The 16,810-nt window shown below is 32.3% G+C and overlaps 1 long non-coding RNA gene across 1 annotated transcript in view; it reads right to left on the bottom strand.

Moving 5' to 3' along the window:
- Positions 1-6,474, bottom strand: part of LOC145671893 (uncharacterized) — a 319,786-nt gene extending 313,312 nt beyond the window's left edge. The window contains exon 1 of the long non-coding RNA XR_014128559.1: positions 6,192-6,474. This is a non-coding gene — a long non-coding RNA (uncharacterized LOC145671893). The remainder of the gene's footprint in view (positions 1-6,191) is intronic.
- Positions 6,475-16,810: the final 10,336 nt, after the last annotated feature.

Raw genomic sequence — 16,810 nt, 5'->3', positions numbered from 1 at the left:
ATCGAATGAGGAACACCATTCACTAGCGGTAAGCGCTTTACTAAAGAATTACTGCAATCCCTTGATATTATTCATATAATGGATCATATTCCAGTGACAGAGTATTTAGATACTAATAATATAAGAATGTAGTCCACTGCCCAATTCTTTGTCCGAAAATGATCATTTCTCATTGATTAAAACGGAAAATTGTTTAAAATAAAATGAAAAATAAATAGTAATAAAATTTTTATACATGCTAACATAATGTAAAACCTCTGTTGGTATTTGCCGTGAGTTCTCCAACCAATTCTACAGTATTTTTACGGTGTATCACCTAGAGTTTTATGCATATAATAGCATCATTTCCTGTGTACATTAGTGCAAAATATAATATTTTCTTTTTTCTGTTCAATTATGATGAGTGACTTTTAAATATTATTTTTTAATTACTGTAAAACAAAATGCCTAAAATAAACTTATAATGATAAGATGATTGATGTTAAGGATAATTTATTCTTAATTTTAATATCATTTACCAACGTTGTATCACGTTCATTTTCTTAAGACGATGATGGATTAACACTTTGTTATCATTGGTTCGAATTTTACGTAATACGGTACTAAGTTCCAAAAGCAATGTATGTTATTTCCTCTGTTAAAAAAAACCTGTACACGAAATTAAGTATGTTTATAGAGTAACTGAATTTAAATATTTTCGCGTACAAAGCAGAAATTAAGACTATAGCCAGTCATTAGTTATATTGCAAGATTATGTGATTTGATTTTTCTTAGTCTTCATAAAAAAGAGGCTAGAAGCCACGACACTTCTCTAATCCTCTAATTGTGTTTAAATATCTGATACATTGTGCTCGTAGTTGAATTTTAACCTGAGAATGAACTCTCTCTTGGCTATGGTTAGTGTGAGCACTTTCGGCATGGGAGACCCAGGTTCGATTTCCAGTGGAAGCTTATATGGCTCAGATCCCACGTTAAGCTGTAGATTCATGTCTGAAATAGCGACGGTACTAAACGGGACGCTAAATTACAAATAAATCAAATAATCCATTTGACGCACACGCTGAAACCAAGTGCATTAGCCACGGGAGAGTCATACAGTAACTTTCTATTAGACTTCATATTATACGACTTCATAAATTCCTAGAGTTACTCATAATGAATATCTTAGGAACATTATTTGTGATGCGTTGCAAGCGGAAGCAAGATAACAGAAATTGAATAAGACATCAAACAGCAAGAAAAGAGTTGCTATTGCGACCACTTGTTACACTTCCAATCTCTAGTTCATATTACCGGACACTGAATATAATAATAATAATAATAATAATAATAATAATAATAATAATAATAATAATAATAATAATAATAATAATAATAATAATAATAATAATAATAATAACTAAAGATAGCTAAATGTAACATTCCTGCAAGAATTATAATTTATAAAGAGTAAATTTTTCATGGAAATATAATCTATAATGTACTCCATGTTAAAATGATGATCGAGTAAGGTATATTCGCTAGCTTTAAAAATTTCCATAATCATTAAATATTTTTTTTTATATAAATGTAGGAAATAATACCATCTAAATATTATATTTCAAAATCATAGTAAAATATTTAATAAACGATGCACTGCTAATTGTGATTTCTTTGTGCATTTACTGTTGAAGCTAAACAAGCAATCGAAGTTCTTGAGTTCGAAAAATTATAATCATTCTTTTACACGTTACCACGTGGAAAATATTTCCTTCACTTAACATTTTTCATTGTGTATCAAAGTCCGTAAAAAAGTAGGAGCAGGAAAGGAGAGGAAAGTGGCAGAAAATAAAAGGAAAACAAGAATAAATTGGAAATACTTAATCAATATCAAACCATAAAGTATTTTCTAATAATGAAATCTAACATAATTCACGATACTAAATGCATCAATCTATATTTATCTCATATGTGATCACAATCATTACTGCACAATTCGACGTAAATATTAAGAGAATAATATTAAACCCTTGCCGTTTTTCTTACTGAAAAATGTGATGAAAGTCTTTTTTAGATGGCAAACTGAAATAAAATTAACCCTTTAGTTTAACAACAGTTGCAAAGTTCTTTTTTATTAAAGGAAGCAATATTCAAAGTAATGTTGATTATGTACTAATTGATAGCATGATAAAGTAGGAAGAATGAAGAGCATTCCAGAACGCTCGCTCACATCATGTTTGTCCGTTCAAAAGCATAGATACTGAGACGTAAATTTTGACTCCGTCATGTCCGTCATAAATATCCGTCATGTGGAAATTGCAGAAATTATGCAGTATTCGGAAGAAAAATGAAAACTTACGGTAAAAAATTATAATTAAAAATCTGACGATTTGAATGGCATGATAAGAACAGAAGTTAGAGTTAACTAGTGTTGAACAGTTAACACATTTGAATTTGAAATACGCAACTTTGAATCCCATTAAAATTCAAAATTTCTCCTATGATCCAACGTGCCAATTATCATACAATTGTTCTTGAATTGTTAGTGTATAATTGTTTCTTTACTGCAAATCTGATATAAGGAAATTGACTATAACTATTTTTTAACAAAAAAAAATTTTTTTATTTAATTAACTTTCAAATTCAGCTTGTAAGACTAATTTACATAGGAATCGTGGCCATCATCAACTGCCAGAATGAAAATAGAAGCGGAAGTAAATTGACCAAATCCATATATACAGATACCTTCTCATCACTCTCCTGGCTGAACTGAGGAAAAGATCTGGAAACCCTCCGTCAGGAAGGCGGACCATCAAATTGGAACCTGGGGGTCATGTTGCTAACCACGTTACCACCAATAGCGCCCGCCCGCGCGTGTTCAGAATTATTCTAGTTCGTGACTGTTTGGCTCATTGTTTTTTTTTTTTTTGTCTATCTTTTTTTTCTTTTTTTAAGAATCTTTACTTCTCCAGCAAGAGAGGAACGTCATACTTCTCCGGAAGAACAGGTGACAAGATAAGAACAGTATAGAAACATAGATAAGTTTAAAATTTAAATCATTATTGAAATTTTTATTCAGTGTAACGCTATGGGAACTATACATTGTTAAATGTACTTTATGGAATGAAATGCGTATTTTACAGCGCATACCGCATGACGTACTTAAGTGTTTCTTTTATAATACTGATGATTTGGATTTTACTTATACGTTGTTCAACCATCGTGAATTAGAGGCATTAGACGTAAGTTTATAAGAATTTTGAGTGATAATTCATATGGCAAGCTCTATTTGCAAAGTAAATATTTATTTAAAATCCGAACAAAGGTATTAATTAAGTTTCCTTTGCCAATACTGACTGAATGTGAAGTACACTTAAAATAATAGCTTCTATATCCATATCTACGTAATTCAACAAATTCTACCAAACAAAACAAATAACTACGTAAACAAAATAAAAGGAAACTTAAGTGTGCTTAAACTTAAAGATATATGGGTGTGTATTTGGCAGCTGCCTCAAATCACAGGTGATACCAGGTTCGCAGCTAGCAGTAAATTTCGTGGGGGGACAAAATGAAGATTAGAAGGAGCATATCGCAAGGTATAATTTAAAAGACGAGGAAAATTTGGGGAGTCATTACCGCCTAACAAGGTCTTTCAAATTCGTTGCACAGTCTTAAAAAAAATAATACTGACTAATTTTAGCTACTGATATTTCTATACTAGGATGGCAAAGATGACATGTACATTTGTAGAGGTAAGCAATTTACAAACTTATAAATTAAATTTAAAATAATTTCAGTTCACTAATGAAAACAAAATATATAGGTCTCCTGCTAAACAGTGAATTTTAAATTAAGTCATTATCAACATTTTCCAGCATATGTGGGACTCAGTGGGACTAACTACAGGAACAAAAATCATAAAATGGTTTAAAAGTGACATATCATGATTTGCCATCTTTGTATAGATTTAACTCATAAGGCTGTAATTTGCTTGCCTGTACTTATGTAATTGCATATGTTTTGCCATTTTCGTCTAGATTTGTAAGAACGTTCTTTTATGAATGTAATTTTCAAGGACAAGTATTTATTATACCTAGAAATTACTGAAATATATATCAGAAGTGTATAAAATTATGTTATGTCCCCAATATTGAAATAATGTGCCCAATTGTTAAAGCTTGATGCCTCCTAACAAAGATATGTTAGGGACACCACTAGTTAAAAATATAAAGAATATCGCATTGAATTCAATTAAAATTTATGTACTTAAATTATCTGTGATTGTATGGAGACAATTTTCAGTAGTATAATTTTCATTACAATGTTATGATACATGCGATGTGGGGCCCGAATCATACGGGAGTTGAATTAGAATCTCACGATTCAACAAAGTCGTTCATTGTAGAATACGGAAGTTATCCAATGATATCAAGTTATTGTTTCACTTCTGGATAAATTATATCTTCTCACTGGTATTCTTATTTAGTGTAGCACTATTGTCCCTTTTTATTAATGGAAAGTAATAGTTTATTAAAACATAATCGCAAAGAGAGTATAATACAAATTAATTAGCCTATAATAGTTCCATAGCATAGCTTTCCAACGATTTCGTTAAATATTAGAAATAAAGTTACTCGAAAATTGTATTAATAGTTAAGTACCAGCATGGTACTATAACATGATGTCGAATGTGTTCTGGATTGTATTATACAATATTTGTTAGTGGATGGTAAAAATTACGTTATTCAGTATGTTATCTAGTTATAATACTGTTATAATACTGCAAATGTCAAAATATTTGCAAAACGTATGAGCACCAGTTATCATACTACGTAGATTCTATTTATTGTAAATATTTGTAATGTTTGTAGTACACTTCAGACAAGTTTTGTTACATAAATAAGGCTCAGAGGTATTGGATTGTTATTTGTTAGAGTTTGTCTTCTCTTTTCAGCAACAAGCCCATATGAGACATGAACCCCAATTTAAGGTGAAATCTGAGTCACAGTAATGTGCTTAAATTTCAATGCTCTCCCAACGGGGATCGGACCCACGACCTGTGTACGAAAGGTGGACACGCAAGTTACTAAACCAGCGGGAAGGATCAATGACAAGAAAGGAGAAAAAGTGCACGTGAACTCTGTGTACATAATTCTTGGTTCAATCCTCAGTGTGGTGACTACGTTTACGTCTCATGTGATCTGGGACTAGAAAGTTCCAAACAATCAAGGAAAAAGAAATTGAATATTCAACATAGTTTTCACAAAGATATTTATGATGAAAGATTTCCATCTCCCTATGTTTTATTTAATTTCTCGAAATAACTTAGATATTGAATAAAATAATTCAAAACAGTGGAAATAAAGTAAATCTAGGATGGAAAACCAAAAATGTAATATCTTTCATCTTAAATATTTTCCTAAAAACTGTGTTGAATGTGCAATTTCTTCTTGTTTGATTGATTGGAATTCAGGAAAATTAATTACTTTTACCAATTGAACCAGAAACCTGCAAACAAATATTAAAGAGATGAGGGGAGGAGGAGAATAGTATAAATCACATTTTGTGTCCAAGTACTTCAGTAATAGTTGACTAGAATTTTCGTTGAGTACTTGCCAACATTTACTGAGTAATATATACAATTTCTTAAGTTCTCCGTTTCAACAACGTTTTAATAATTTTAAGGTTATAATTATCTTTTTTGTGTAATTAGCTTGTAGAAATAGCTTAGAAGTAAAAATGTTTTAAGTTTATAATTAGATCTTGAAAACCAGGAAATATTAAATGAAATCAAGAATCAGATTTTTGACAAGAAATAAATCACTACAATATTAGATTGCGTTAATGAAAAACATTTATTAGTAATAATGATCATTTAAATTTACGTTTTATTTATTTATTTATTTATTTATTTTTATTATTCCAAGAGCGCACGGGTCGAAAGATCATAAGAAATTTTTATTAGTTTTTTTTTTATTATTATTATTGTTGATTAGCTCAATTGAGCACGAATAGTTTCGCCAAAGAAGGCATTTTTCCTCATTAAAAAGAGGGGAAAAAGAACCTACAAAAAAGAAAAATCTGACATTGAGACACAGTAGCACCTGTTATGAAAACACAGTGGATGGGGAAGTCTCGTAACAGATGAATGTGCACGAAAGAACTCGTAAATTTGAATTGTCACACTGGGGAAAACTAGTGGAACATACCTGCTCTTATAGTCCTTGCGCGCCAAGAATTCAAAATGAAAATCTGACGAAGTCGATGACAATCACTTGACGACCGCCGGTGAAGGTATACCAGACGAGGAAAAAAAAGTAGGGAAAAAAATGATAGCCTCGTTTTTCCCTTTGTCTTCTTCTTTTCTTGTCTTCAGCAAACAGGGTGCCGGAAGTAGCACACAGGCACACAGGAAGTACGTCACAGAGCAAAATGTTGATAGCTGCGTCCAGTCGGTTGATGTCTTTTGCCTTGAAGCGCCATAAACACGTGATCCTATGACTGAGGGCGAAGTGTACGCAAAGAACTGTACACTTTCTGCTCATGCGCTCGATGTCCCTTCTCCCACTCGACACGAACTCAAACCCAAGAGGTGCAAAAACGTCCCCTTCAAGATCGCAACCCTTCTCCCCCCATGCATCTACTACCCCTTTCCAGCTTTCCGCCCTAGTTTGTTACTCTTCTGTATCCCCTACTTCCATACACTCTGTCTCTTTTTCTCTCTCTCTGTTTCCACAGCTTTTACTATATTTCCCTTCTCTTTCCCTTCCCGCGATTCTACTTCGTTCGCTACAGCTAAATTGCAGCAAGGAATTTTCAGATCACAACCAAAGCGGGAACGGAAAAAAGTAAACATTATATCCTTGCAAAACAAAGTCACCAATAACGGGGATTGTTAGGGAATATGCAATATTTACTTTCTTCCTTTAAAAAATAAAAAATAAAATAAAATAAAGTGTGCTTACAGCTTACACTAGTTTATTATTTCTGCGAAGACGAAATTACGAAACGACTTGTTACGCCAGTTGATTTGCAATGATACCTTAGTCAATTTGTTTCTTTATTTTCAGCTGAAAGAATTGCCGAATAGCCGTTGGTTTACATAGGCCTGAGTGCGATTCGAAGTGGTGAAACAATTTTAGATGTTGATCCAGGATGGTGTTGCAGAGGAAAAAAAACAATTGAATTAAGAGATAACGAACTCCGGTTTAAAAGTTAGAAATATAGAAGATGGAAAGCGATATGAATAAAAAATTTTGGCTGTAACGCCAGATTGTTCAGTTTTATACCACTTCGATAGTAGCATAAAGGACTACTGCATCTACATAGCTTCATGTTCAACAAATTTTCCGGGTGTAGAGTTTGGACGACTGTCTATTACTGGCGCAACCACGTAAAAGAGATTTACTCTAGATCTAGCTGTTGTGCATTATTAAGGTGTTTTCAATATTTCAAATATTTTCATAGTTAATTAATTTTTGACTTTTCGAGCTTTGTTTAATGGCTATGTACTTACTATTTATTACTATCACCTACAAAATTTCACTGTATGGTCTATATATAATCTGTAGATGCTAAGTACACAAATTATCTACACCATAAGTTTTTTGATTATGGGGTAGAATTCAATTTATTTATGAGTTACGGATATTTTCTTTAAACACTTTTGTTTTGCGTAGTACTAGTTCTAAGGTTACAATAATTACACTGGTTCGAAACCTAGCGGTCTGTTGAAGGCCTTCACCCTTTTTTAGGAATAAAATATTATAGGAAACTATTGGAACAATATGTATCATTAAATGGGCTAGATGGACACCAGAAGCAATTTACTGTTTTTCTGTGGGAGGATGGAGTGAATGCTTATACAACTTGATAGAAAAGGAAGTATTTTGTAGTCAAGATCTCTAAAGTATTATTGGATGAGTTAAATGCACATGACCTTCAAAAGAGTCAATGAGTTCTAAAGAATATATATATTCATATGTAATACTTAATTCATCAAGCAAGTAAGGCAGAAAACACCGAAGTCCCTTTACCATAGAGATAAGAGGATGAGAAAGAGAATCTAAAAGTCAAAACTGTTAAAAACATCTTGAAGAGTCATAAGAATGTTTATCTCTTTCCTCATACATGGATAGTCTGAGTTGATACAGAGTTAAAAAGAAAAAAAAAAGAAAAGAAAAACAGAGAGACAATTTAAGAAGAAAATTATTGTGCAATCTGTATAATGTCAATGAATTCATTCTTTATCTTTGTTGTGTATACTGTTTGTATGGATTATCTATATGTTAAATCGAAAAATCTCCTTATTGCAACTTCACCAGTTACTTTTTCTTTCTTCAGTTTCTCACATGCAGTTATATCTTCACTAACGGGCTTTCTTCCAGAAAATTTTGTCCAGGGGACAAAGTAAAAATTATAAGATGGTTGCACTTTAATACTTCTAAAGAAAGTGATCTACAAAAGAGTGTCATATCGCAATTTATAATCTCAGAAGTATTCCTGGAAGAAATATTGTTCACTAAAGAAATGTTTGGTGTTGACTTTTTAAATCATAATTTGAATGGTCTATGGGGGTCCAATATTAACTTTGTTGTGTAGATAGGAATAATAATCTAATACAGGAAAAATGGTGAATGGTTGCTAATGTGTGGTGTGTAAGAATTAGATAAGACTATAGAACATGTGAGAAAGTTGAACATAAATTATGTTTAAGGGATACAAAGGTTGGAAATAAGCAAATCATCAATCTGACAGATGCAATACAGAAATCACTAAGTATGAATAATGGTATTAAAGTGGCTTGGTTGTTTTATATTTTTATTGTTAATTTTATGTTTTTTAATTTTTACATTGTAATTAATTTTAATTTTATTTATATATTTAATGAATAATGCAAAGAGTCGTTGTCACTGCAATATTTGTCCAAGATTCACAAAGTAACCTTCTGTTCCAGATCCTGCTGTTTAATTCTGAAAATTCGAATTAACGAAACTGCTTATTATTTAAATGATGAGTAACTTAAATAATGAAGAGTATTTGGATGTTAAATATAAAAGATGTGTTGTTTGGAGTGATCATCATGTGCGAAATTATAAATTATTATGGGTTGCTGCCAAGAATTAGCAATCTTGCGGAATTCTGCATCCATGGTAGATAATAGAGTGGAATGTTTCTTCAACTATTTTTTCTCAACATATCACTCGGATAATGTTATGACATAGTGCATACTAAATGGCAAAGCGATACATCAACACAAGTTGGGCTAAGAAGTAAAGATGGTACCTGAGTCACTTGGATTATAGTTTCTCGGGTCAGATGGATCTGGATCTCGCTTCTTAGACCTGATATAACTTCGTGACCTAGACACACCCAGTGAATCAGGCAAACCTGCTGACCCCTTTTGACCTTTGCAAACCCAGAATCCTGAAATCACATAAAATCTACAGCATTATTACAAAATTTTATAGGGGATTAATGATGTGCATTACTCGAACTCAAATATTCATATTTTTTATTATTATTTTGATTTGACATTATTTATTAAATACGTTACATTTAATCTTGTTGTTTAGAATTAGCTATTTTAAAGAAGTGATTTCACTATAAAGTGGATTTAAGTCAACGTGGCAGCATTTCTATCAGGAATTAAGTTCAAGTCATCTATACTGAAGACTCGTCGTGTATTAACAGTTTATAAAAGATTAATTCTAAAACGAATCCAAGTGTGCTTACGTATATTTCCAGAAGGGATGGAGAAAGAAAGAAAGAAAGTAAATGGTAACCTTAGTAATAAGAGAGAGGGGAAGCGAGGTAATGATTCTTTATATAATTACGTTAGCAGACTCGCTGTTCTTCGGGTATATGGCGAAGTTTTATGGGTGGCGGATCTGTCTGGGTCATACCAAGTCACAGATCTGTCCAGGTACCAGGTCTGGTGTCTCTAGCTTCCAGGCCACGAGTAAGTCACTGTTAGGGATTATAACACAATATACAAGTCGTAAGGCATGATGTTGATTTGTTATCACCGTCCCAAGCAATGGCCATGTGTCAGACACTATAAAAAAAAAAGGCTTTATAAGTTTCAATCAGAAAATAAAATCTTTGAGTTTTACGTCCCACGGTTATGCCGGCTAGGCCAAAGGAGGCGGTGATGATGAGAAGTGAATGAAATGGTGGAATGAAGAAGGTGAGAGGAAACAGGAGAATCTCGAGGAAACCCACGCACACGGTTTTTGTCCACCACAAAGTTCACTTGGCGCGAGCTGGGATCGAACCAGGGACTCCATGCACAAGAGGCGAATGCTCTTCAACTGAGCCACCGCAACTCTAAATTTTAATCAGAGTATCGGATTGTAAAGTTAAAATGAAATGTTTCAAAAGATTTGGTAAAGTTGTTTATATGTTTGTTTATTTATTTTCAAACATTTTGAGATGCAGATTCCAGTTAGACCCCGAAATACTACTAAATATTACACCAGAGTTTGGACTTACTTGAAATGCTCGGAACTTGCGTTTTAGTACTATTGATCTTCTTCTTCCATCTGTTATGCCAGATAGAAAATAAGTTACAAATTTGTGTTGATTTCTTATATTAACGAATATGTGTGTAGAGTAATGTTATTCTCAAAAATTGAGACCACGTGGCTGCTTGTATTCGCTTATGTAAGTAGGAAGATAACGCTAAACTTTGAGTCAATTCTTCAACTTGGAAACCAGATAGGATAGGCTGTCATTCACGGCTAGTCAGTTATTAATAAAGTAGTTTACGAAGCAAATGTAGACTACTTATAACTGGAAAAAATGGAGTTAATAAATTAACCTATTTCGCCACCCAATATCGAAGGCTTTTTCCAGATCAAATGGTTGAAGATATGATGAAATACTTACTGAACGAGGTACTTTAATGAAGTTGCTTATGTAGGAAATTATATCTGGGACAATGACATGTTTGATGTAATGATAAGAGATTTTAACTGTTGAGGTGTATATAAAGACGACTAACTATAATTTTTTCTTTAAAAAAATACCCAGCTAAGATGTCAGTTAAACGAAACGATAGAATTGTTGCTGCGCCTGGTCGGTTCGATTTTAGAAATATAAGAATTCTTTAAACCTTCCAGGATATGGAATAATATCCACCTTGAAAGGCAATTTTTTAGGAATTAGCTAATGTATACAGCATGAGAGAAAACTATCCATCATACTACGTATGTCAATACCTTATCAAACTCTGGCGTAGAGTGCTTTCCAGATTCGAGCTGAGACTATTATTTCATTGAGTGTAACATAAGCTAGTAAAGATTCGTCGTTATAAATGTAAAGCTTAAGACTTGCTTATAAATACCTGTTATGGTGTATGGACTGATGAATGATTCGTCTGTATAGGGTCATTCTATTTCAAGTCAACAAATGATGAAAAATTCATGTCTCAGATTTTGATAATTTTGGTACATTGAAAGACATGTTTGCAAATAGTTATTTCCAAAAATAAAACTTTTTCAGCTATCATAGTTAATTAGTAATTAATTACACAATTGGCTTCAAGGTCACTTCTCAAAAACATCAGATTTTGTGTTTTGTTGTTTATTTCAATAACTATAAGAGCTGTGAAGCTAAAAATTTGCATACGTATGTAATTTTGTCAGTAAATTTCAAATCTGCAATCAAAATTAATGAATATTATACAGGTGTAGAGTTATAACAGCATTTGCGGTCCCAAATTCAGGCCCCAAAATGAGCATGTGCTGAAAGTTGTACATGAGTGAAATTTTAGCACAAGGTTAAGGAATACCTATATTTCGTGTGAACCAAATTTGGTTTTGGAAATTTGAACCTAAGGCCCTAAAAAACCTGAATGTGTCTTTTGCCTCCTAACAGGTTTCTGAATTAATGATACAGGCTATTTAATGCTGAATAACTTTTATTACAACTGTTCCACACAGTAGCTACAATTATAGCAAAAAATAACTGTTGACTTATCTACTAATCATCAGCATGATACAATGTATCAGTGTTTACTGAAAGTCTTGAATAACTCGTTAATTTTATTAATAGTCTCATATGATACACTATGTGATCTTCCACTAGCTTTGATAGAAATGTGATGTGTTGCGTCAATAAGAATGTAATCGGCTGGCACGCATACGATATCGTCGATTTCAAGCCAGTTAAAAGTGGAAGCGGACCCTGCAGGGTGTAAGAAACTTGGTGTTGTAGTCCTGATATTCCTCAGAATATTCCAGTACCATTCCATTCCACCATTTACAGCCATAGACACAAGCTACAAATTTTCCTGGATCCAAGAGTTTTACTTCTGATATCTTCTATTTGTGTTGTTTATCTACCCAAACTCTATGTAGGGTTCCATTGGTGTAGAGGAAATTAGTCCAATTCTGAAACTTCACTGTCAGGAATGGAAGCATGATTATTTCTTGTTCCAGGTATTGTTTCCACAGGCATAAACCGATGTCGTCGTCCGATGCTGCTGAACATCTTCAGTCGATACAAGAAAATATTTAATGGACGTGGTATTGTCTACAGTCCATTTATAAAACTGCTGTGCATTTAATATTGGTTTGCAGTTGTGTTCTGTAAACTAGCACATATTAGAAGTTTTATTTTGGCCCTTACTTTCAAATACCCAAAACTAAATTTGGTTCACACGAAATATAGGTGTTTCTTAACCCTGTGCTAAAATTTCACATATGTACAACTTTCACCATATGCTCATTCCAGGGCCTGAATTTGGGACCACAAATGCTGCTATAACTTTACACCTGTACAATATTCAATAGTTTTGATTGCAGATTTGAAATCTGCAAGCAAAATTACATGCGGATGCTAATTTTTAGCTTCATAGTTCTTATGGTTATTGAAATAAACAATAAAACACAAAATCGGATGTTTTTGAGTTGTGATCTTGAAGCCAATTGTGTAATTAATTACAAATTAACTATGATGGTTTGAAAACTTTTATTTTTGGAAATAACTATTCTCAAACATGCGTTTCAATGTATAAAAAAAAATTACAAAATTTGAGAGAGAAATTTTTCATCATTGGTTGACTTGAAATGACAAAGATTTTTCTAGCCAAAATATTTGCTTTATGTGTTTCTAAACAGGGGCAATGTTATGATTTACAAGAGGGTAATGTTATGTAACGAAGTTGAACTCATTAAACTCGCTAAACTCGTTAAACTCGAAGTTGAATTCGTTAAACTCGAACGAACTCATTAAACTCGTGAACTCGAAGTTTAACTAATTAAAAATATGTAATAATGTAAAATAATGAACTAACACTGAGCTGTATTTTAACAAATTTAGTGATATAGTGATGCCGAAAGAAAACACTGACTTTTATAACCAAAATATAAGATTATTGATTAAATTAATTGTATATGCAAATAATAACGTCTCAACTATAAAGAATGTCTAAACCTATAAACGTGAATAATTTTAGAATTAATGATGTCTGGCAATGAACAGCTTATACAATTGGGAGACTCAAGGTTGAAGCTAAAGCAAAGGGCATGATAAATGTCAGATACGAAAAATAATACGTAAATATTACTACCAAAGATATTTAAAAATGTACTGATACGTCAATAAACTGCCATTTTTGCTTTTCCTAACAACAGCAAATCACCTTACTTGTTCAGCGTCACTCACAGTAAAACGTGCATATAATACTGTAAAACAAAAAGCAACATTACAATTTGGAAAACATAGAGATGATGGGAAATAATATTAAATAGAATAATATATTAAGTACAATGGATATTTTATTTTTAGTTGAGAAATAAATAATAACTAAGGTTATCATACGACTGACTTTAAAAAAAGAGGACATTTTAGTATTTCATATACAGATTTATATTGCTCGACATATTTCTTAATGATACACAAAGAAATATAATTTACACATCTTAAATTTTACGGAAATGTTATTATCTAGCTGGATTCGGTGGTGTACATAGAATTTCAAGAGGAGCTTTAAGTACTGGAACTCATATTGTTTAGGGTCATGCGTGATTTTGTATACACATCTTAATATAATATTCTTGTTGTAAACGGCCATCCCCTTTTGATCTAGTAGATATGCATCTTTAGCGCACGGGACCTCGGATTGACTCCTGATGGGAGAGTCTTAAAAATTTTGAATTCATGACGGTGGTTAGGATTCCATCTTAAATTGTACAGATCCACTTTTCATATTGTCTCGGTACTGAAAGAGACTCAGTATAAATTCCAACCCAATCAACCAATTTTGATGAAATGTGGTACGCGGAAACTCCTCCCTCGCTTACGAGAGAATGCCATAGCTGAGTGTATTTCCTTGGAAATTGAAACACGAAACTTAAAGTTGAATCGTTGTCTGCACTCCCAATAAACAGGATATTTTCAAATTTTCCTGAAAGCCCCCCAAACCATTTCTAGGACCAGTAAAAGAATACGTACGTATCCAGATAAAAGAAGATATCTGGTAATCCTATTAATAACATTACAGCATAAAGTTATCAAGTTCCGTTTTCACAGCTGGAAGTAACATTTAACAGTTATCCTGAGAAATGGAATACAAACAAAACTTACATCAAATGTTGCAATTTGTTTCAATTACTCTTAAATAAAAAGGAGAATATGACTTAAAATAAAGCATATTTTGTTGTACCTTACATACATTTATAACAGACGAAATGCAAAACGCAATCCTACTTTTAGCTTCTACATATCACAAAAGTTATTAAACTCTAAAATTAACACACAGAACTTTTAAAATAATGAATTGTTTACCAATTGTAGACCAAGTACCACTTTAACCACTGCACTACATATGAACTCAAACAATCACTACCTTCAGCCGAAAACTTTGTTGTTATCACACTAATTTGTTTCATTTCGATAAAATTTTCTTACGCAGAAATGTTGGTAGACAATGATTCAACAATATATCATAATCTAGAATACACGTGAGAAATTGTTAGACATTGTTTGGTTGTAGAATCTCTTTTCCTCCATATCTTCGAAACGTATCGAGATACTAAGACAAAATATAGCTCAAGTTAAAGAGAAACTCACTTTCTGTTTAGCAGTTAGAAAGCCATCTCTATCTTTGATGCAATAAATACAATCTGCAACTTAACTATATTATATAATTAATTTGTTCCAGCAGAATAAAAAGTATTAATTAATTATTAGCAACGAACGATGTACTTTTTAGCGCTACAAAAATTCATTTCACTCGAATTTCTTGAAAACCAAGCATGAGAATTCACCATGAAGCATGTCATTTTGTTCATTTTTATGTGATCGGTACGATTGATAATTACATGTGTTGTGTTAAATCATTTAGTTAGTGTTATAAACTCAGCAAATTGAGCCTTAGGTTTTGTTCTCAGAAACACAAAACATTTTTCAGAACCATCCGTAATTATTAACTTATATGAAACTTTTGTTAGGAGCAAACTAGAGTATGCATCGCTAATTTGGAATCCTCACTTTAAGAGATACATCCAATCAAGTGAGATCGTTCAAAATAAATATTTGAGATATTCATATTATAAAACATTTAAATCAGGCTCAACAAATTATCTGTCAGTGTTGCTTTTACGAACGTTATTCAACCTAAATAGTTTAAAGGATAGAAGAACTTACATTCTCTTATTAAGAAATACATTAACAAATAGAATTAATAGTTCAGCACTGTTGCAACATATTCCTTTCTATGTAACAACATATCGATCCAGAAATCAAAATATCTTTTATATACCTATGTCAAAAAGTTTAAATCATGCACATTCAGCTATCACACGAATGCTGAGAATCTATAACAAATTAAGTGATAGGATAGACCTATTTTTAAATGGGAAAGTTAAACTTCTGAAATTTGTTAAACTTCTGTATGAAATACTGAATAATGACCAGATATGATTTATCATTGCTTGTTAACATACTGTCATATGTGTATATTATTTTTCTTATGAGTGGATTGAACATTCTTCCCTTTTTCTTCTTTTCTTTCTTTCTTTTTCTTTTTCTTCTTTCCATGTTTTACTTTTTCTACCTTGTAAGGTTCATGTTGCACTCAATTATGTATGTCAAGAAGATATGTTATGGGTATATGCGTGTGTAGTTTCATACAAATAAATAAATAAATAAAATGTGTCAATTTTGAACAATATTGTAGTTAAACAAAAATAAAGTTTAAGAGTTAATGCTAATTTTAGGTTCGGACACTCATATCTGTCATCTAGATAGTGTTATAACAACATCAATTTTTAGAATTTGAAAAAATCCTCGATTTTCTCGAAAATTATGCATGAGAATTTACACTTATCATTTGGACCAACTCAATAAGATCAATCGATTGGTATATTCCTCATCCATGGGCACCGTTTTCCCATTACACACTAATAATAATGTTCAACTTCGTCATTAGGGCTAACAAATTCAAACAAATGTGATGTTATCAACTGCAATGCCATGTTGAAATGTAAAAATTATAAGCAATGCTGTCCATTTAAATATACACTATTGATGTGAACATAATACTTCTTCCTCTGTTTTCAGGTTTTTTGAAGAAAAATACTGTTTCTCCTTCTGTAGCTGCAGTAGGTTAATCTAAGCGGTTTTTCTCTGCCACAAAGAAAGCAGAAACGCTTCAGGGTACAGAGGTGGCAAGGATCTAACCCAATTAGCTGCCCTATGCGGAAGGGAAACTAATTTGCAGGGTTGATTACACACATATACACAAAGACTGTAACATCTCGAGAACAGCTACGATTTCTCACCTCTTGTTTGTTCCCAAAATAAACTGCTAACTTGTTCA

This window comes from Thermobia domestica, chromosome 15 (assembly GCF_964235325.1).
Source record: "Thermobia domestica chromosome 15, izTheDome1.hap1.1, whole genome shotgun sequence".
Lineage (NCBI taxonomy): Eukaryota > Metazoa > Arthropoda > Insecta > Zygentoma > Lepismatidae > Thermobia > Thermobia domestica.
Note: the sequence above shows the minus strand (reverse complement) of the source record. Positions and strands in the feature narration are given on the sequence as shown.